This window comes from Lissotriton helveticus (assembly GCF_964261635.1).
Source record: "Lissotriton helveticus chromosome 1_1 unlocalized genomic scaffold, aLisHel1.1 SUPER_1_unloc_50, whole genome shotgun sequence".
Taxonomy (NCBI): Eukaryota; Metazoa; Chordata; class Amphibia; order Caudata; family Salamandridae; genus Lissotriton; species Lissotriton helveticus.
Window position 1 is genome coordinate 359,402 of NW_027611693.1, and position 22,917 is coordinate 382,318.

Below are 22,917 nucleotides of genomic sequence, written 5' to 3' on the forward strand. Positions count from 1 at the left end.
TGGTTGGCAGGGTACCAGTGGATAGTTTAAAAACCAACAGCGTCAGTCCCAAAACCGGGAGTGATCCAGTAAGATAACTCCTACATTTATTACCCTTTGCCCATCACTGTTTGATACTTTAATTTAAGTAGGAAACAACATGAGATATCCCTTAACATATTGGTGCATATTACTCTGATGATCAAACAAGCGGTGAAGGCGTGCTTGAAGCTACTTTTTCTGTCACACTCTACTGACTTTGAAAATAGTGAATAAGAAACACCGTAAGTCAAACTCTAGGAAGAAAACAAAGGATGTGACTGGCACCAGAATTTTAGCTAAAAAGAGAAAGGAATGAAGCACATTGGCTGCCACCAGGGCCTGATCTCATTCCATGCTCTAGGCTTATGGGCAACATCAGAGGAAGAAGGTCCGAAATACTTGATGGCCTAATGATGCCCGGACAATCACTTCCAAGTTTGTCAATCCAGCAAGCAGGACAGAAGGAAGGGGCAAGCAAAAATCACTCTCCACCAGCCAAAGTGATAATCCCCATGTAGGTAAGGGCAAATTAGTAAAAGAATGATTGGCCACCAGAGGATGAAAGCCGACTCACTGTCCTGCCCCATTTCCATTCACAGAAGGCTGGGATAGCCTCTTCCACATCAGCACTTCAGACTCTGTCCTGTTGTGTTTGTTTTCTTACGAAACTCTGGCTCAGGTTAACCTTTTAGTGAATTATATTTCAAAATGTTCAGCTATTTATTTAGTACGCTATAAAAACCACTATTAAATTAAAATCGGTATCAACCAAATACTCCCTTACAATGTATCCCTCCTTAACTTAGGAGTATCGGGCCCAAATGATGTACTTATTGATGTTACAAGCGGCTACATTCAGCTGCTGCCCATGGGACATCCATGTTATCCTGGAATGTAGCAAGATTGAAGACGAAGACCATCTTCCCTGATTGGTTTGCTTTTATTGATCAGTTTGATGTCTGTTGTTTTCAAGAAACCTGGGCAATAGACCCCCTATACTGCTTAGGTTACTTAAATGTCTATACCCCTGCAACATGTGGGGGTAAGAGTCGACCCTCAGGGGGATTGGTAATATGGGTGCGCCAAGCTGGCGGTTTTAATATGGAGGTCCTTGAAACACAGAGTAATGATATTGGTGCGATCAGGTTGAAGTGGGGCCAACAAGGGGTTGTGGACGTTTCTAACGTTTATGCCAGGGGCTCAAAGGGGAAGAAGTCGGACGTTATAGCGGTTTTGGAGGACTTATTAGATCTACACTAGTGTCCCACCAGATCCTCTTACACCGCCTTGAGGAGGCCGGAGTTGGAGAGAGAGCACTCGAGTGGTTTCGATCTTTTCTCACTGATCGAACCTTTAAAGTGTCCACACCCCCTTTTGTTTCTGCTCCTCGCCCTATTTCTCAGGGTGTCCCGCAGGGATCGGCCCTCAGCCCTACCTTATTTAATTTATATGTTCAACCGTTGGCGGAGGTCGCCCATAGTTTTGGTCTCACCATGGTGTCATACGCCGATGACACGCAGCTGGCGGTGGCAATTAATGGGGAGTCCAACATGGATGCTCCCACCTTTCAGTCCGCTCTTAAAGCTGTGGCGGGTTGGATGGGGAACAATCGACTCCAACTTAATGCCTCTAAAACCGAGGTTATTATTTTTGGTAGGGAAAGTGAGCTCTGGGGCGATCTATGGTGGCCACCTGAATTGGGCCCTGTTCCCACCCCAGTGGCCGAAGTCAGAAACCTTGGGGTATGGCTGGATGATAAACTCTCCTTCACCACCCATACTAAACGTGTATCCGGTACTTGTTTTGGTGCCCTGCAGTGCCTTCGACCTATCTTCAAGTTTTTTTATGCGGACACCAGACAGATCATTGTCCAAGCTATGGTCCTGGCCAGATTAGACTACGCCAGCTCTTTGCTTCTGGGTGTTAATCAGGCAGAATTAGTCCGCCTTCAGAGGGTGCAAAATGCGGCGGCCAGGATGTTGGTCGGCCTTCCGAAGTTTGTCTCTGCACGCCGAACTATTCAGGATCTTCATTGGCTGCCTGTTGGGCAAAGAATTAAATTTAAGGCTCTTTGTTTAACTTTTTAAATTCTAAAGTTAGCCTCCCCCCCTATTCTTTCGCAGATAATCTGTCATTATGTACCTTCCAGAGCCCTTCGATCCTCAGGGTTAAATCTCGCCATTGTGCCACGCTTTAAAAGAGCCAGAATGGGTGGACGTTCTTTTTCTGTGATGGCGGCAGCTCTCTGGAACTCTTTGCCTGCCCCTCTCCGTTCCATCCCTGATCTGCTTTCTTTTAGGAAGGCCCTGAAGACCTTCCTATTTTCTACTGTCTAGTTCCTTCCCCTTGGGCCATTAGTTACCGTGTTGTGTTTTACCATATCCTAAGCGCCGGGACGCCACTTGGCTGCGGCATCTGTGCGCTTTATAAAATAAAATAGCATAACATAACATACACTCCTGTGGTTCAAACATTCTGATCGCGAGGGATTTTAATGTGACTTTTGAGCCCCTCACTCTTGAACATTGTTGTAGGAAGATGTCATCTGACTGCATGGTTGCCCCCACTTTTTTCCTGGTGTTTTGCTGGTTTTCGACTTAGTTTGGCTGGGATCCTGCTATTCAGGACCCCAGCCTATCTGCTTTCTCCCTAAAATGGATTCCATGTACAATAGGTACACTCCAGTTTGGTTACTGGGGTACCCTTGTGAGTCCCTAGTATATGGTACAATAGGTACTAAGGGCATAGGTACCCCAGAGGCCTACCAGGGGCAGCAGCATGCATTATGCCACCCCTGGGAAGCCTTCCAAAATGACATGCACCCCTTACTGAGATATAGGTTACCTATATCTACCTTAAATCACTACACATAGAGACCAATCAGTCACCCCTATGGCAGGCCTTATCAATCTTGAAAGCAGGGTGCTTGGTTTCATGTGAGAGGGTGCCCATGCATGAGCAGAGCCCCTCTGCAGCTTTCAGAACCATTCTCTGGGGCTGTTCTGTGATGCATCCTGACCATATACTCTGCATTATATCCTCGTGGTAAATGCTAACTTTGGGATGGCTGCACGGAAACATGTTGTGTTTGGTGTCAAACACTTTGGAATCCTACCCCCCGCCAGTCCTGGCGGCGGGGGTAGAATTCCACCCTCTCGAGGGAGAGACATTTACACACCGGTCTACCTGGTAATCAGTTTAAAGAGCTCTGGCATCACAAAATGGATGCTGCAGACACAAGTCTGGCCTCCTGATGCTGACCAAAACTCCGGCAGGGGAGGCCTGGACAATTGGTTTCCTGTCACAGGGAGGCGTAACCACCTCCCAGACAGGCCTTGGTGGATTAGGGCTGGGTGGTTACACTCCAGGAGTGCTTTGAAGTCTGCACTGGGGGCACATTTGGTGTCCCTGTGCATAGTCCAGCTCAAACCAGTCTGGCACGAAACTGGACAAAGGAAATGGGTGTAGCCATCCCTCTTTCCAAACCCTCCCATAGGTGGGTCCCCAGAGTTAGTCCAACCCCTTTCTTAGTTATAAGTAAGGACTCCCTGGCATCAGGACTTTAGAAATCCCTGGAGGAAACTCTGAAACTGAATCCTGGAACTTTGACGCTCTACTCAAGACTAGAGGACTAAAGAAATCTCCCTTGGGGTCAAGGAGTAACTCCCCTGCTTTACAGGCACCAACAAAGCATTTGCCGGTCTGCATTTCCGAAGCTCCCGACGGACTCTGAAGTATCTGCAGCCCAGGAAGAGGATTTACAGACTTCTCAGAGGCTGACCCGAGTCCCCAGCAAAGCTGAGACCCACAGCCCTCATGAGTGACGTGGAACTGGAACTCCTGGACACCCTGAACATTTGCAAGTGCATTGACTTCTCGACACCTCTTGCTTTAGATGTGCCCTGACTCCCCACCAAGTGGTGAGTCCCTCGGACCTTGCTGGCCCACACGGAAGCATCTTTCTCTTTTCTGCGTGGGTTGCTGTTGCCAAGGCTTGTTGGGTCCAATCCGGGCACAGATACTGCAGCACTCTACATACTTGGTGGGTCAGCTCGAATCTAGCTCCTGGTTGTCGTCGACGCCTCCTGGTCCTCGTGGCTGAAGAGTCAATCTTCACCTCCTTCACCTGAAATCCCCCGACATCGGTGGGCATCTGCCTATCGTGCCCCTGGTCACTGGCAAGTGACCCAGACTCTGTCCCCTCTTCTTTCAGGTTCTTCTCATCTTCAATCCAGGCTTGGATCACTGCGGACACTTTCCACTTCAACAGCAGTAGCACTTTGCAGCAGATCGCCGCTGGAAACAGCGACGATTCCCAACACCAAAAGACACCTATGCACCCGGCTTCCCTGGGTGAGGTAACTCGAGTACTACATTGCTCCTGAGGGTGTTGGCTCTAGAACCCCTTAAGTCTAAAGGGGTATGCTCAAAGTCCTCCTCTAAGTGTCCATTTTCTTTAAATTTCCAACCGCGACATTCCCAATTGAAGTTTAACGGAGATCCGCGGCTGTGTTCAGACACTGAAAGCGTGTCCCTTCTGGGTCCCCTGCGTCACTACCTTGGGTGGTTCCTGGTGGCCCCAGCACTTCTACAGGCTCTAGTCCTTGTGTCTATCAAAGTCGTGGTTCTTATACGACTTTATTGATATATGGTTTGGTCCGCCCCTAGGGCTCAACATATATTGTGTTAATTTACTGTGTGCTATTAAGTTTTCTGTATGTACTTTTGCCTCTAGCCTCATAAAGAGACTAGAGAGATGTGTTTAGAATAAATACATATATTTTATATATATTCCTTTTGTGGTTCTCCTTTCATTTGGTCATTCACGAGATTATAGACTGGTAAAACAAGCTGCTTCACATTCCTCCAATACATAGCCTGAAGGCTGCTCCATAGTTACCACAAGGATAGCTTTCAATAAAGGTTGTATGTAACCTATCATCAATAAGGGTTGTTTGGACTGGTGCAAGGTGCCCACTAAAATAGTGGACAGCATATGCCAGGCCAACTTCTCACACATTAATTCAAGTCTTGCTAAAGCAGGCACGACAAAGTGCACAGCATTGGCGCCCTTCTTCTTTGTATTTGCAGCAGCGTGCCATGAGCCCTTCCACTTTAATAACGCCTGTCGCTTATTTGAAATGCAGCCCACACAGCACTCGTGGGACGCCGCTTGTTTGTATTTGCAGCGCAATGCAGGATTTCACTTTGGGAGCGGCTGCCGCCCCACACAGCATGCGTGTCCTGCAAGTGCTGTGTGGGTCGGGGGCTGTTCTTGCAGTGGGAGCGTGCAGGGCCCGCTGCAAATGCAAACAAGCAGGCACCATTGCCCAATTAATGGATAACTTATCCCATGGCTTCACCAGGACCTTAAGTATTACTACTGCTCTCCGTCAGTACCTCTGGCGGTTCCAAAAGCCGTCTGGGGCTTTTGGAACCGCCAGAGGTACAGACGGAGAGAGCGGTGCCTCCTATGTCCTGATCAGTGGCCAGGTGAGGAGAGGTCTTATCCTCTCAAAAGACGGGAAATCGTCATTTACAGAGAAACTGTTATCCTTATTTGCAGGTAAAGAGGTTGTATCAGTTCCAACTCTTTACACACATTATATATTGTGTATTTATAACACTCACTTGCAGTAGCAATACTTAATGTCCTGACGAAGGCATAGGACAAGTTATCCATTAATTACTGAAACATGTTGACCCTTCACATCTAGACAGTTACTTGTTTAAGACTGTCGTTTTGCACTGTTTTTATGTCTTGATCTCTGAGAAGCACGAATAAATAATTTTGCTTCCCATTGGTAATTTTAACTCGCATCACATACACACTACTGCACTGCATTCACGATTCCCACATAATCGAGTACTCGCATCTAGAGGTCCAAATACAGCGAGTTTTATCGAAATAGGTCAAAACATCTACGAGCTCCCCTTTCCTGAAGCAAGGGTTGCAGCCCGTAGTGCCACTCGTGTGGCATTAGGAGGAGACCCAGATGATGAAGCATGTCACCACTAGTGAGTTATGGGAATCCGTCCTTTTAATAGAATTGTCCTTCACTGATTTGTAGAAACCAGATTAGTCCTGTTGCTAGTTTCTTACATTTATCTTGCTTATCAGACCCATGGATATTTGTGTTTAGAAAACAACCCTAGGCCAGACAATGGACAAGGCATGGTCTCTGAAAGGGGGGCGAACAATAGAGCACAGGGTCTGCATATGATTTTAAACCAGCCGAGACTGATTATTAATAACAACAACAAAAACACCCACCCTGCAAACAGCCTCCTCTAACAGGCACCTTCCATTCATTTGATAATTAAAACAACACATAATGCACATGTGTTTAGGTGTTTCCCTTTCTTTATTTCATAATAATACTGAATGGGATTTCTTTTCAATTGGAATTGGGAGTGCAGTTGTGGAAAATGACTAAAATCGGTATAGATAAGCGGCGTTCATTTCTGTTCACCATGGTCACTGTTGAGCGTAAAGTAAAAATCATGAAACATTGGCCACACCATCTTGCCCCTTTTTAGGCACCTTCGTGCGCGTAAGTGGCAGCCATTTTGAAAACCATGGTTTCCCTGCCCAGCGCCGCTAGCTAGCGTGTCTCTCCCTCTGACCTCGCAAGCATCCCCCGCGCGCTGATAGCCCCCGCTCTCTCATACCTGAACCATAAAACTCCCCTCCAGCGCTACTCTGCTTCGGATATGCATTCCGCTCCCGGACAACACCTCCCCATCCTTTGATGAACCCCCTTCCTCTGTGCCCAATCTTCCTGCCCGTTCCCAGGGCGCCACCTGGCCCTGCGGATACCATTTATTGGCCCCCTTACAGTAAGCAGCTGCCCCGATTCAAAGGATCTCTGACTGATCAAAGCCCCCTCCACCCCATGAGATCCGATCAGACACACATTCCGGGAATCGACGGAATGGCCTGGTGTGGGATAGTCATCACCTACTGTGACCGGGGTGGGGACTTCTACTGTAAATGTGTGGGAACAGGCCCAAAGTGAGGATTCCGAGGATGTCTTTCCGTACATCAAAGTATTGACAAGAATGTGTTTCATGTAATAAAGCAATAAACCTGTGTATAAGAGGCCAGGCCTCAAGGATGCGTCTAGAGCACCTCGAGAAGATACCCTGTTGTCTGATTTGACGTGTTCTGCTCCGTCGGAATAAACTCCTGTTTCCTGCCTTCCAGTCTCCAGCGCCTGCCTCTTTATTTGGTAACCGTGAGTTGGGTTAGAGGCGGCTAACGCCGGGCAAACCTTGAAAAGGGGTAATCGACCTGATCTGCCTAACCCTTTTTCTACACAGTATATTTGTCTCTTGGCTTGGGGAGTCAAGTTAAATAAATAATGTAATTCATTCAACGGCTTGTGTTTTGCTTCAGATGAGTAATCAACAGATTTTGCGTTTCCGATACCCCAAAACAAAGTATATTTATCACATAAAAGTTATACCCACTTATATTAGGGCACAAAATACAAGTTCCCGAATAAAAAAGGCAGGATTTCGTTTTGTTTGGAAGCTACGTTATGAAATCAACAGGTCTGTTTTATTTAGCTGTCAGATGCGTTCTCCCAGTACTTCATTATCCGTGGACATGACCATACTGTATAGAAGAACATAGCCCATGCCAAAGCATGTTTTTGCCACATGTTTGTCTTTCCCGGGTCAGTCATGTCTATCATTTTGAATGTGCCATTAATGCAGTGAAATCATAATATGTTTGAGGGCAGTGTCCTACTTGTATCTGTGAATTACAACTATAGTCCCTTCCTCATTTCCCCTCACCATCAAAATAATTTTTGGCATGTCATCTTGTAGTGTTCTTTAGTATCTTGTGACCGATCCGCTCGACATAGGCAGATCCAGCATGTCTATGAGGGTGCTTGTGAACCAGGTGTCCCTCAATGCTTGTGGTTTTTCCTGCCTGTGACTGGAAGTATTTAACTGTTCAATTGTGGGATTTGCAGTCCAAACTCTGTAGTTTTTCCCTCTTATTCTCCGCGACTATCAGTTTTTCCCTCACCCCCAGTGACCATTTTGTGATAACAAGTAAGTGAAACCAGCCCTCCTTCCCCCATGAGACAGCAGTAATCTGCCGTAAGATGTTTAAACTGTGTTTAATAGGGACTGTGCACTTCGTTTTTTGGCCAGGAGAGGGAGTAAAGTTTTATACAAATAGTGTTGTTAGAGGACAAGTTTGTTAGGGCCTTACCTGCAGAAGTACAAAGAGTGGATTAAGCCTGTCTGTCTCCTAGGAGATTTCTGAATAGAGGAGCAGCTTCTAACTCCCTGGCCAGCAAACCTTGGGGAGTGGTGTGGCTCACTGGTTAGAGGCGGCTGACCTGTAAGCAGAGAATGGTCCGGGACCAGGGTTCAATTCCCGACGCGGCAGGGTTGTGGACCAGGGTCAAAACGGACTCGATAATTCTCGCCTCGGTGCCTACTCTAATCAGGGAACACACTCGGCAACTCTGGGCATTAAGCTTGCCTCATCTCTACAACGGCCCCCCACAGACGCCGGGGATGCCTGGTTTCACCTTGGAGATACCCAGAAAGGGACCATCTCACAGGGAAAACCAGGACGGGTTCCCCAGCGGTCTTCAGCGCCGGGATACTCCTTGGAGTCACAGTGCGCTTTACAAGTATACCCACATTTACATTTACCTTGTCTGAGGTATCTGGGACCTAATATAGTCTGATAATGTTTGGTACATGTGTACACTGATTGGTGGTTGTCTCTGATGTTTCTATTGGATTAGGGTTAGTGTCTTCATTGGTTGGGTATTTGAGGGTTCTGATTGGTTTCTGGGTCTGTGATTCAATCAATGTAGGGTTGGGGCTAGGGTTAGGATTTCTATTGGAAGTAGGGACTAGGGCTTCCTGTGTTATTGGTTGTTGGGACTAGGGCGGGACTAGGGTTAGGGTTAGGCCTTTAATTGGAAGTAGCGATTAGAGCTTCTGGTGTGATTGGTTCCTGGACTAGGTGTGGGACTAAGAGTAGGGTTAGGCTTTCTATTGAAAATAGGAACTAGGGCTTCCTGTGCCATTTGTTGCTTGGACTAGGGTTGAGACTACTGGTAGGGCTAGGGCCTCTATTGGACGTAGAGATCAGGGTTTTCTAAACTGATTGGGTGCTTGGACTAGGGTCATGATTGGCTGTAAGGTCCTGGTCTCCAATTGGTTCTAGAGTTTAGGGTTAGTGTTGTGATTGGATAGTGTTTGGGCTAGGGTTCCCAATGGCTGAAGGGGTCACCTGACTACTAGGGTCATAAACAACCAAGGCTTAGGGCATCGCCGCTTGGGAGTCGGAGCTAAGGGTGGAGAGGACATGGGTGAGGGCCTGTTTAAACCTGTTAGAGATTGTCCGGGACCAGTGCCAGGAATGCTGGCCATTCATTAATACCCACCCTACGTATTTTTAATGGTTGAAGCTTTTATTCGATATGCAAGATATCTTGAAACCCTACGTATTTGTCACTCTGTATATATACATTTATTTTCACTATAGATATGTGCCTATCTTTGTGTATTGCTTTGTATAAACATGTACAATACCTATGTTATAAAACAACAAAAAAGACAAAAATCATCTTTGGTCTACATGTACTTGCTTCCATTGTGCATCTATGTACCTCCATGTACTTGGATCTGTGTGTCAGTTATTTTTCTCCTTAAAAAGCATATCCAATGCACTACCCTATTTCTCAACCTGTACCTCTATCAATATCTTTAATCTGCATATACTTACCTCCATTATGCATCTATATACTGTCAATTTACTTATGGATCTATATATTTATCACGTTCTTCTAATTTAGCATTTCCAATGCACTACCCTATTTCTCAGCCTATACTTCTCTCAATATATCTTCTAGCCCAATATTCTGACTCATCTCAAACTTCTTTCTACTACTCTTTCCAATTCACTACCCTATACATATGTCAATATATCCTCTACACCCACTCCCTTTTATCCCACACCCCATACCACTACTATGTTTCACAAAATAATCCTCTCTCCTACTCTATCCCACCTTGCATCAACAGACACCTCTTTTACTGTACCGATCCCCCAAAAGAAACCTTTCTAAACTCTCCCCTCTGACTCTTCCCCTCCAAAAACACTTTTTACTCTTCCAAAAGCCTCTTCCTACTGCTATGACCTAAAAAAAGGAATCCTTCACTCTTCTATCCCTCCACAATCCTTTTCAATCAAAATAACAGACTAACATGTTCACTTCTCTAATTCCATATTCCACCATATTAATTCACCACTAATCCTTTATGGGTTCCAGAGTAGCGTGCTACTCGCCAACAAAGCATTTCAACACCTCATCAGGGTTAAAAGCGCTATATAAATGCAAACCTTTTTTCCTTTTTTACCTCTCCCCAACCCTTCTCAATCCAAATAACTGACTAACATATCCACCACTCAAATTACTTCATATTTCACCATACTAATTTTCAACACTAATCCTTTATGGGTTCCTGAGTAGCCTGCTACTCGCCAGAAAAGCGCTTTAACATCCCATCAGGGGTAACAGGCACTATATGAATGCAACCCTTTCTTTCCCTTCTATCCCTCCGCTATCCTTCATACTCCAAATAACTGACTAATATCCACCACTCAAATTACTTTCATGTTTCACCATACTAATTCACCACTAATCCTTTATGGGTTTCTGGAATACCATGCTACCCGCCAAAAAAAGCGCTTCAACACCCCCATCAGGGGTTAGAAGCGCTATATAAATACAAACCTTATTTCCTCTTCTATCCTTCTGCTTTCCTTCCGAATCCAAATAACTGACTAACATATGCACCACTTAAAAGTTACTTGCATGTTTTACTATACTAATTCAACACTAATCCTCAATATGTCCCGGAGTAGCTTGCTACTCGCCGAAAAAGCGCTTTGACGCCTCATCAGGGGTAGTAAGCGCCAAACAAATGCAATTACAATACAATACAATATTGTGATTTTATTGCAGATGCTGATGAGCAATGGGGGATCTTAAAGTTAGAACTGCCACCAATTAAAAAATGGTCTGATGTGGCAATCCAAATCAATGCCACTTATCTAGAGAAGGGACCACAGGCGGCGAATGTCAGATCCACATCCGATAGGCATGGAGCAAATACTTTCAACAATGGCAATTGAGCCAGTCGCATCGACTACTTATTATTCAATCTGCGACTGTGGCATCCCTTAAGGGATGTGGTAGTAAGAGAGCGGCCAGAGAGTGACCACAACCCCCTGTGTGCAACTCTTGATTTGTTACCACAACGGGAACACACGCGATCAGAGAGTAATTTTCTCACCAGGGATGCGGTTCTATCAAACGACATAAAACGCCTAAAATGGTCTAATATACTCAAGCACCGCGAACCTTTAGCTTCAATATCCCTAGACGTTGAAGGGCGATTTCAGAGTTGGAAGTATGCATGCTAAACTCAGCGGCTCTTGACCCGGTGATCGGTACCCATGTTAGCATTTTTGCGAAGCTACGCACTTATTTCATTAGATGCCATAAGGCCAAGGGAGTCTATCCTAGGAAAGGCCCACAGTGGCTCAATATGGAATGTAAAGAGGTGCGTAGACAACTAGGAGCTGCAATTAAAGAGTGAAATCCCAGTGCTGTACGGCAACTAAGGTATAATTACCGAAGAGCACAAGTTAAGGCAGAAAAATCCTCAAATTAGAGTGCGTAAACAAAAATCCCAAACAGTTTTGGAACATAGCTAAGTGGGACAGGGGTGGTCTGCCAACCCAGTCGCAAAACCACGTTTCTCAGGATCATTGGGTCACTCACTTTAAGCCTCAAAATGAACGTAGCTCAGGGGAAGGGACGGAAGAGAAGCCCCCGTGCCGATACTACACAGGCACAGTTTTTGAAGATGCTGAAGTTAGTCTGGCCCTAGGGGCAGTAACAGGAGGTAAAGCACCGGGCCCAGATGGCATTCTGCCGGACATATTTCTGTATGAAAAATCTAAATGGTGCCACTACAACGCGATGGTGGCTAACGCAATTGCGCAGGGTGCCCCAGTTACTGATTCGTGGAAAGGGGCGGAGATTATCCCCGTTTTTAAAAAGGAGTTAAATCCCTGTCAGGCAACTATGGGCTTATCAGCCTGATAGACTCACTCCAAAAGATAATTCTGCATCTAGTTTTGAACAAACTGCAGGATTGGGTGGGAGAGACAGATAGCTTATCTCCTCTACAGGCAGGCTTTAGGGCATGTACTAGTACCATTGATCAGGTATTTCGTTTTATTATGCTCTACTGGAAGACTGTGGTCTTGAACAAGAGTAGCCTTTATGCTGCCTTTGTGGATCTTAAATCTGCTGCATGCTGAGGTGTGACGGAGGGCAAGAACAAGAAGATTGGGCTTGGATGTGTCCCAGAGTAATTACCAGTGGCAGAGGTGAACTCAAACGTTCCACCCATCATTTTCCATATTCATAAATATGCCAGGTGTGCCCAGATGTGGGTCCTGTGCTCGCTGCACCACTGGAATGAAGGCGCACCCTACAGTCAGGACCCAGATGTGGGTTCAGTGCTCACTGCACCGCTGGAATCAAGCCGCACCCTACAGTCAGGACCCAGATGTGGGTCCCGTGCTCGCTGCACCACTGGAATGAAGGCGCACCCTACAGTCAGGACCCAGATGTGGGTTCAGTGCTCGCTGCACCGCTGGAATCAAGCCGCACCCTACAGTCAGGACCCAGATGTGGGTTCAGTGCTCGCTGCACCGCTGGAATCAAGCCGCACCCTACAGTCAAGGCCCAGATAGGGTGAAACCGGTCTTGGGTTGCTTCTGTTCCGGTTCAGAAAGGATCTGGATTGGCTCTTCAGGCTGGACTGCTTCTATTGGAAGGAGTCTAAAGCTGATTTGCATATGTCTGCTTCCTGTTTGAGGTGGCATTGTGGGCCAACAACCAATTGATCTTCCTCTTCTGCTTGGCCTGGTGAGGACCTGGACGTGAGCCGGAGTCTAGTGAGGATGAGGATGTGATAAGTGCCTGGTATGGACCAAGACATGAGCCAGGGGCTTGTGAGGCTCAGGACATGAGCCGGGGCCTTGTGAGGACCAGAACCTGAGCTGGGTCTTGTGAAGACCAGGACGTGAGCCAGGGCCTTGTGGGGACCAGGACGTGAGCAGGGCCTTGTGAGGACCAGGATGTGAGCCAGGGCATTGTGGGGACCAGGACATGAGCCAGGGCCTTGTGAGGACCAGAACCTGAGCTGGGCCTTGTGAGGACCAAGGCGTGAGCCAGGGCCTTGTGAGGACCAGGACGTGAGCGGGGGCCTTGTGAAGACCAGGACGTGAGCCAGGGCCTTGTGAGGACCAGGACGTGAGCCAGGGCCTTGTGGGGCCAGGACGTGAGGCAGGGCCTGGTGAGGACCAGGACGTGAGCCTGGGTCTAGTGAGGACCAGGACGTGAGCCAGGGCCTTGTGAGGACCAGGACGTGAGTCAGGATCTTGTGAGGACCAGGACGTGAGCCGGAGCCTGGTGGACCAGGACGTGAGACGGGGCCTTGTCTGGACCTAGACATGAGCCGGGGCCTTGTGAGGACCTAGATGTTAGCTGGGGTCTTGTGAGGACCAGGACGTGAGCCAGGGATTTGTGAGGACCAGGATGTGAGCCAGGGCCTTGTGAGAACCAGGACGTGAGCCGGAGCCTGGTGGACCAGGACATGAGCCAGGGATTTGTGAGGACCAGGACATGAGCTGGGCCTTGCGAGGACCAGGACATGAGCCAGGGCCTTGTGAGGACCAGGATTTGAGCCGGGCCTGGTGGATCAGGTCGTGAGCCGGGCCTTGTGAGGACCAGGACTTGAGCCGGGCCTGGTGGACCAGGTCGTGAGCCGGGCCTGGTGGACCAGGGCCTTGTGAGGACCAGGATATGAACCGTGGCCTGGTGAGGACATGTTATGTTCCATATAGGTACCCATATATATGTCCGGGTAATATAATATACTTTCACCTTTTAGGATTGAACCTTTACCTAGTTCTAGTCCTGGGTGCAGCAGGAGGGTTTTTCCCTGAACAATAGCCTCCTATACCTTCATCAATGGACTCATACCATATGAATGAATATTCATGAGGGTTCTTGGAAACCAGGTAGAAGCTGCACCACCTGCATAATATCTATGTACAAGGTTCATCACCTACGTCATGCTCAAATCCAACAATGCCTAACACAAGGAACAAGGGACAAAGAAACACTAGATATTTTTTGTATAAATACAGCACATCTTACTGAGTTAAGAGAGAGGAGATCAGGACTTCCATGCCGACACACTAACGTGATACGCTGAAGTTCCTGCATGCAGACACTCCAGCTCGCAGTGTTCTGAACATCCCTTGCGGGTTGTCCAGTTCGAGACCAGAACGGGGGTCCCACAGTCTCTCAATTCAGGTAATAGGGTTTGACTTATCCTAGGAGGATTCTTGGCTTAACACCTACATACATGTTTGGTACACTTAGGTACATCTAGCTAGGATTACATTGTAGGAGTACGCATGTTACTGTAATGTATTTTATATGCTGGTATGCATTCATTATGTTAGCAGAATGGTAGAAATCTATCATCCTTTTACGTTTCTAGCGCTTCTAGTTATGTATATCCTCTACTGTCTATTGATTGCCTCAGCACATCTATTTTACACTAGAATAACGACTGTTCATAAAATACATATTGAAAACATCCCAACCGTTTATTCTGTGTATCTATCTGAGAGGATCAGAGTTGTCATGTTTGATAGTTGCCAGAAACTCTTCCCTCCTTGGTAAGAGGAGTTTCCATTGGCACTGTGAGCTAGCTGGTATACACGCCAACATACCAGATAGAGGTGTCCAGAATCAGTCTGACACCAATCCTATAGTCTATGTTGTATAAACGCACAGAACCCATGTGACAAGCCAGGACAGGCCTCTATGCCTACACCCCTGGACCGGCCTCTCCAACCCTGGACAGGCCTCCCCTCCTCTGCACCCCTGGACAGGCCTCCCTCCTCTGCAACACTGGACAGGCGTCACCTCCTCTCCTCCCCTGGACAAGCCTCGCATCCTCTGCACCCCTGGACCGGCCTCAGCTCCTCTGCACCCCTGGACAGGCTTCACCTCCTATGCACCCCTGGACAGGCCTCACCTCCTCTGCACCCCTGGATAGACCTCACCTCCTCTGCAACCCTGGACAAGCCTCACCTCCTCGGCACCCCTTGACAGGCCTCACCTCCTCTCCTCCCCCTGGACAAGCCTCACCTCCTCTGCACCGCTGGACAGGCCTCTCCTCCTCTGCACCCCTGGACAAGCCTCACCTCCTCTGCACCCCTGGACAGGCCTCACCTCCTCTGCACCCCCGGACAGGCCTCACCTCCTCTCCCTCCTCCCCCTGGGCAAGCCTCGCCTCCTCTGCACCCCTGGATAGGCCTCTCATCCTCTGCCCCCTGGACAGGCCTCACCTCTTCTGAACCATGGACAGGTCTCACCTCCTCTGCACCCTTGGACTGGCCTCTCAGTGAAGGATTCTCATTAAGAAAAGAGGAGCACAGAGTTCATTCCACCCCATATAGCGCCTCTGACTCCACTCTGAGCCTCGGGGCGCTATGCACAGGCCCCAGAGAGACACTGCATCCACGGACAGGCCTCACCTCCTCTGCACCCCTGGACAGGCCTCACCTCCTCTGTACCTTTGGACAGGCCTCTCCTCCTCTGCACCCCTGGACAGGCCTCTCCTCCTCTGAATTCTGGACAGGCCTCTCCTCCTCTGCACCCCTGGACAGTTCTCTGGACAGGCCTCACCTCCTCTGCATCCCTAGACAGGCCTCTCTTCCTCTGCTCCTTTGAACAGGCCTCTCCTCCTCTGCACCCCTGGATAGGCCTCTCCAACTCTGACCCCTGGACAGGCCTCTCCTCCTCTGCAGCCCTGGACAGGCTTCACCTCCTTTGCACCACTGGACAGTCCTCACCTCCTCTGCACCCCTGGACAGGCCTCTCTTCCTCTGCACCCCTGGACAGGCCTCCCCTCCTCTGCACCACTGGACAGGCCTCAGCTCCTCTGTACCCCTGGACAGGCCTCTCCTCCTCTGCACCTTTGAACAGGCATCTCCTCCTCTGCACCCCTGGACAGGCCTCTCCTCCTCTGACCACTGGATAGGCCTCTCCTCCTCTGCACCCCTGGATAGGCATCTCCTCCTCTGACCCCTTGACAGGCCTTTCCTCCTCTGCAGCCCTGGACAGGCTTCACCTCCTCTGCACCCCTGGACAGGCCTCAGCTCCTCTGTACCCCTGGACAGGCCTCTCCTCCTCTGCACCTTTGAACAGGCCTCTCCTCCTCTGCACCCCTGGACAGGCCTCTCCTCCTCTGACCCCTGGACAGGCCTCTCCTCCTCTGCACCCCTGGACAGGCCTCACCTCCTCTGCACCCCTGGACAGACCTGCACCCCTGGACAGTCCTCTCCTCCTCGACACCCCTGGACAGGCCTCTCCTCCTTTGCACCCCTGGACAGGCCTCTCCTCCTTTGCACCCCTGGACAGGCCTCTCCTCCTCTGCACCCCTGGACAGGCCTCAGCTCCTCCACATCCCCTGGACAGGCCTCTCCTCCTCTGCCCCCTGAACAGGCTTCACCTCCTCTGCCCCTCCCTGGACAAGGCCTCTCTTCCTCTTCTTCCCCTGGACAGGCCTCTCCGCCTCTGCCCCTCCTCTGGACAGGCCTCTCGGTGAAGGATTCTCATTAAGGACAGAGGAGCCCAGAGTTCATTCCCCCCCATACAGCGCCTCTGACTCCGCCCTGAGCCTCAGGGCTCTATGCACAGGCCCCGAAGAGAGACACTGCTCCCCTGGACAGGCCTCACCTCCTCTGCTCCCCTGGACAGGCCTCTCCTCCTCTTCACCCCTGGACAGGCCTCACCTCTTCTGCTCCCCCTGGACAGGCATCTCCCCTGCACCCCTCAGGACAGGCCTCACCTCCTCAGCACCCCTGGACATGCCTCTCCTCTTCTGTGCCTCTGGACAAGCCTCACCTCCTCTGCACCCCTGGACAGGCCTCACCTCCTCTGCTCCCCCTGGACAGGCATCTCCTCTGCACCCCTCAGGACAGGCATCACCTCCTCTGCACCCCTGGACAGGCCACACCTCCTCTGCACCCCGCGGGACAGGCCTCAACTCTTCTGCATCAGCTTCGCAGGCCTCATCACCTCTGCACCCCTGGACAGGCCTCACCTCCTCTACTCCCCCTGGACAGGCCACCTCCTATCCTCCCCCTGGGGAGGCGTCACCTTCTTTGCAACCCCCCTAAAAAGGACATGCCTCACCTCCTTTGCACCCTTTGTACAAGCCTCACCTCCGCTGTACCCCCCAGGACAGGCCTCACCTCCTCTGCACCCTGGACAGGCCTCACTCCTCTGCACCCCTGGACAGGCCTCACATCCTCTGCATCCCTGGACAGGCCTCACCTCCTCTGCACCCCTAGACTTGCCTCGCCTCCTCTGAACTCCTCTGGACAAGCCTCTCCTCCTCTCCACCCCCAGGACAGGCCTCACCTCCTCTGCACCCCTGGACAGGCCTCACCTCCTCTTCACCTCTGGACATGCCTCGTCTCTTCTGTACCTCTGGACAAGCCTCACCTCCTCTGCACCCCTGGACAGGCCTCTCAATGCTTCTCCAAGGAGCTCTCGGTGAAGGATTCTCATTAAGGACAGAGAAGCCCAGACTTCATTCCACCCCATACAGCGCCTCCCACTCTGTCCTGAGCCTGGCGGCGCTATGCACAGTCCCCCGAAGAGAGACACTGCTCCCCTGGATAGGCCTCACCTCTTCTGCACCACTGGACAGGCCTCACCTCCTCTGCACCCCGGACAGGCCTCTCCTCCTCTGCCCCTTGGACAGGCCTTTCCTCCTCTGCACCCCTGGAGAGGCCTCTCCTCCTCTGCACCCCTGGACAGGCCTCACCTCCTCTCCTCCCCCTGGACAAGCCTCACCTCCTCTGCACCGCAGGACAGGCCTCTCCTCCTCTGCACCCCTGGACAAGCCTCACCTCCTCTGCACCCCTGGACAGGCCTCACCTCCTCTGCACCCCTGGACAGGCCTCACCTCCTCTCCCTCCTCCCCCTGGGCAGGCCTCACCTCTCTATACCCCTGGACAGGCCTCACCTCCTCTGCACCCCTGGACAGTTCTCTGGACAGGCCTCACCTCCTCTGCATCCCTAGACAGGCCTCTCTTCCTCTGCTCCTTTGAACAGGCCTCTCCTCCTCTGCACCCCTGGATAGGCCTCTCCAACTCTGACCCCTGGACAGGCCTCTCCTCCTCTGCAGCCCTGGACAGGCTTCACCTCCTTTGCACCACTGGACAGGCCTCACCTCCTCTGCACCCCTGGACAGGCCTCTCTTCCTCTGCACCCCTGGACAGGCCTCACCTCCTCTGCACCACTGGACAGGCCTCAGCTCCTCTGTACCCCTGGACAGGCCTCTCCTCCTCTGCACCTTTGAACAGGCATCTCCTCCTCTGCACCCCTGGACAGGCCTCTCCTCCTCTGACCACTGGATAGGCCTCTCCTCCTCTGCACCCCTGGATAGGCATCTCCTCCTCTGACCCCTTGACAGGCCTTTCCTCCTCTGCAGCCCTGGACAGGCTTCACCTCCTCTGCACGCCTGGACAGGCCTCAGCTCCTCTGTACCCCTGGACAGGCCTCTCCTCCTCTGCACCTTTGAACAGGCCTCTCCTCCTCTGCACCCCTGGACAGGCCTCTCCTCCTCTGACCCCTGGACAGGCCTCTCCTCCTCTGCACCCCTGGACAGGCCTCACCTCCTCTGCACCCCTGGACAGACCTGCACCCCTGGACAGGCCTCTCCTCCTCTACACCCCTGGACAGGCCTCTCCTCCTTTGCACCCCTGGACAGGCCTCTCCTCCTTTGCACCCCTGGACAGGCCTCTCCTCCTCTGCACCCCTGGACAGGCCTCAGCTCCTCCACATCCCCTGGACAGGCCTCTCCTCCTCTGCCCCCTGAACAGGCTTCACCTCCTCTGCCCCTCCCTGGACAAGGCCTCTCTTCCTCTTCTTCCCCTGGACAGGCCTCTCCGCCTCTGCCCCTCCTCTGGACAGGCCTCTCGGTGAAGGATTCTCATTAAGGACAGAGGAGCCCAGGGTTCATTCCCCCCCATACAGCGCCTCTGACTCCGCCCTGAGCCTCAGGGCTCTATGCACAGGCCCCGAAGAGAGACACTGCTCCCCTGGACAGGCCTCACCTCCTCTGCTCCCCTGGACAGGCCTCTCCTCCTCTTCACCCCTGGACAGGCCTCACCTCTTCTGCTCCCCCTGGACAGGCATCTCCCCTGCACCCCTCAGGACAGGCCTCACCTCCTCAGCACCCCTGGACATGCCTCTCCTCTTCTGTGCCTCTGGACAAGCCTCACCTCCTCTGCACCCCTGGACAGGCCTCACCTCCTCTGCTCCCCCTGGACAGGCATCTCCTCTGCACCCCTCAGGACAGGCATCACCTCCTCTGCACCCCTGGACAGGCCACACCTCCTCTGCACCCCGCGGAACAGGCCTCAACTCTTCTGCATCAGCTTCGCAGGCCTCATCACCTCTGCACCCCTGGACAGGCCTCACCTCCTCTACTCCCCCTGGACAGGCCACCTCCTATCCTCCCCCTGGGGAGGCGTCACCTTCTTTGCAACCCCCCTAAAAAGGACATGCCTAACCTCCTTTGCACCCTTTGTACAAGCCTCACCTCCGCTGTACCCCCAGGACAGGCCTCACCTCCTCTGCACCCTGGACAGGCCTCACTCCTCTGCACCCCTGGACAGGCCTCACATCCTCTGCATCCCTGGACAGGCCTCACCTCCTCTGCACCCCTAGACTTGCCTCGCCTCCTCTGAACTCCTCTGGACAAGCCTCTCCTCCTCTGCACCCCCAGGACAGGCCTCACCTCCTCTGCACCCCTGGACAGGCCTCACCTCCTCTTCACCTCTGGTCATGCCTCGTCTCTTCTGTACCTCTGGACAAGCCTCACCTCCTCTGCACCCCTGGACAGGCCTCTCAATGCTTCTCCAAGGAGCTCTCGGTGAAGGATTCTCATTAAGGACAGAGAAGCCCAGACTTCATTCCACCCCATACAGCACCTCCCACTCTGTCCTGAGCCTGGCGGCGCTATGCACAGTCCCCCGAAGAGAGACACTGCTCCCCTGGATAGGCCTCACCTCTTCTGCACCACTGGACAGGCCTCACCTCCTCTGCACCCCGGACAGGCCTCTCCTCCTCTGCCCCTTGGACAGGCCTTTCCTCCTCTGCACCCCTGGAGAGGCCTCTCCTCCTCTGCACCCCTGGACAGGCCTCACCTCCTCTGCACCCCTCGACAGGCCTCTTCTCCTCTGCACCCCTGGACAGGCCTCACCTCCCCTGCACCCCTGGACAGGCCTTTCCTCCTCTGCACCCCTGGACAGGCCTCGCCTCCTCTGCACCCCTGGACAGGCCTTTCCTCCTCTGCACCCCTGGACAGGCCTCGCCTCCTCTGCACCCCTGGACATGCCTCGCCTCCTCTGCACCCCTGGACAGGCCTCGCATCCTCTGCACCCCTGGACAAGCCTCTCCTCCTCGGCACCCCTGGACAGGCCTCTCCTTCTCTACACGCATCCCTGGACAGGCCTCATCTCCTCTGCTCCCCTGGACAGGTCTTACCTCCTCTGCACTCACTGGACTGGCCTCACCTCCTCTGACCCCTGGACAGGCCTCACCTCCTCTGCACCCCTGGACAGGCCTCTCCTCCTCTGCACCCCTGGACAGGCCTCTCCTCCTCTGCACCCCCTGGACAGGCCTCACCTCCTCTGCTCCCCTGGACAGGTCTTACCTCCTCTGCACCCCTGGACAGGCCTCACCTCCTCTGACCCCTGGACAGGCCTCACCTCCTCTGCACCCCTGGACAGGCCTCTCCTCCTCTGCACCCTACGACAGGCCTCACCTCTGCTGCACCCCTGGACAGGCCTCTCTTCCTCTTCTTCCCCTGGACAGGCCTCTCCGCCTCTGCCCCTCCTCTGGACAGGCCTCTCGGTGAAGGATTGTCATTAAGGACAGAGGAGCCCAGAGTTCATTCCACCCCATACAGCGCCTCTGACTCCGCCCTGAGCCTCGGGGCGCTATGCACAGGCCCCGAAGAGAGATACTGCTCCCCTGGACAGGCCTCTCCTCCTCCGCTCCCCACTCAGCCTCAGCAGCAGGAAGAGCTGAGCTCTCCTGAATGCCGGGGGGGGGGGGGGGGGGCGGGGGGGTCTGATCTATGTATTAATAAATTGCAGTGAGTTAGCAGCTCTCCTACCTGAGCAGAAACCTGTCCAGGCTCTCTCCTCCTCCTGGGGAGAGGCAGATCTGGGGTCTGAGGGGGGTCTGAAGATGAAGGTCGCTGCACAGACAGGGCTCCTTCCTCCTCTGCAGCAGGCTGGACACACCAGGAGAGGCCGAAAGTGATGTCAGCACCGCTGCTGGTGCTGTCTCTGCTGCCGCTGACCCGGAAGAGGAAACTCTTCTCCCTTCATACAATGTGCAGCTCAGTGGGTTTCATCAGCAGGTGAGGAGCGGCCTCTGGTGGCCGCTGACAGAACCGCCGCCTCCAGGCTCCAGCAGGGAAACAAGCTTTGGTGACTGTAAAGACCTGGGTATTTAAATGTCATGGAGATGTGGACACACACAGTCCATGACAGGGTCTTGTATGGGAAACAAGCATTGGCACCTGCAAAGGAACAGACATGGCATTCAGGAGTGAATTTAAATGACGACTTGTATTTCATTCAATGTGTGCAATGTAGACACAGCTGATGCAATGAGTCTGAGCAGCGTTTCTAATGTTCCTGTTCCAGGGGGTGATTCTTTATATTTTACAGGGCCGTGAATCCTCAAACCATAGCTGCCAAGGTTTCAGATTGCTGTGTGTGACATTTTCATAATTTCAGTGAAATTATGAGTGACATTTCAATGACTATGAGTGACACTGACTTGCGGCGGGCAAAATCAAGTAATAAAGATTAGGGAAACAGATAAATATCAGAAATTACCCCCATTTCAGCAACAAGAAACTCTAACAAGGTCTTCAAACTGCAGCAAAGCACCAGAAATGGAAGGAAGGGCACTAACCGGAGACAGAAGCATGACTGCAGCTCTCAGTGACAGAGACATTTTCCCCCTGAAATAAAACCAAACACATAAGTCCATGGAAAAAGCGAAATATCAGAAATTACTACGCCCTTTAAAACAGTAATAATCTTTGGAAAGACGTTCAAGCTTCTACATAGCCCCTGAATTGCAAACTTACTAACCTACAGCCCCCTCCTAAGATGAATGTTACTGGAAGGGGGCCTGCTACAAAAGGCATATGTTTTAAAACTCACTATTCACGGGGGAGAGGGTCAAAGAAATTATACAACTCCACCACCCCGAACCCCCTAAGGCAAAGTATACACACAAGAAGGGGTGGAGAGATTAGAGTACACGTGTAACAACACGAGACAGAAAAAAGAAATCTGTTTTGAAAACTGCCCTCACCCACACACAAAATTGTGTGACATGCTTCATCATCGGGTCTGCTTACAAAACGCCCTGGTGTAGCCACACTCAGGCCGGAGCATAAGGGAAGGGGGAAAACTAATAATGTTTTGAGAACCCAGTCTTCTCTTCTAACACGACCCATCCTCATTCTTTTTAATCCTGGTTGTGGAACCTATAAATAAAGGTTTCATTGGTATCCACAAACCTCTTTTAAAGCACTTTCCCATTAACTGCACTATGTCTTATCACCATTCCCAGTCACAGGGTGATATTCACTGTTCTATCACTTGGTTTGTTACATTTGTGTTGTGTCTAGTCATTTCTCAATATT

The 22,917-nt window shown here is 51.5% G+C and overlaps 1 protein-coding gene across 1 annotated transcript in view; it reads right to left on the reverse strand.

Annotated features, from left to right (window-relative positions):
- LOC144806174 (uncharacterized) overlaps positions 1 to 21,774 on the reverse strand; it is a 33,940-nt gene extending 12,166 nt beyond the window's left edge. The window contains exon 1 of the mRNA XM_078672594.1: positions 21,364 to 21,774. The gene's annotated coding sequence lies outside the window, so the exon portion shown is untranslated. The remainder of the gene's footprint in view (positions 1 to 21,363) is intronic.
- Between the last annotated feature and the right edge of the window lie 1,143 nt (positions 21,775 to 22,917).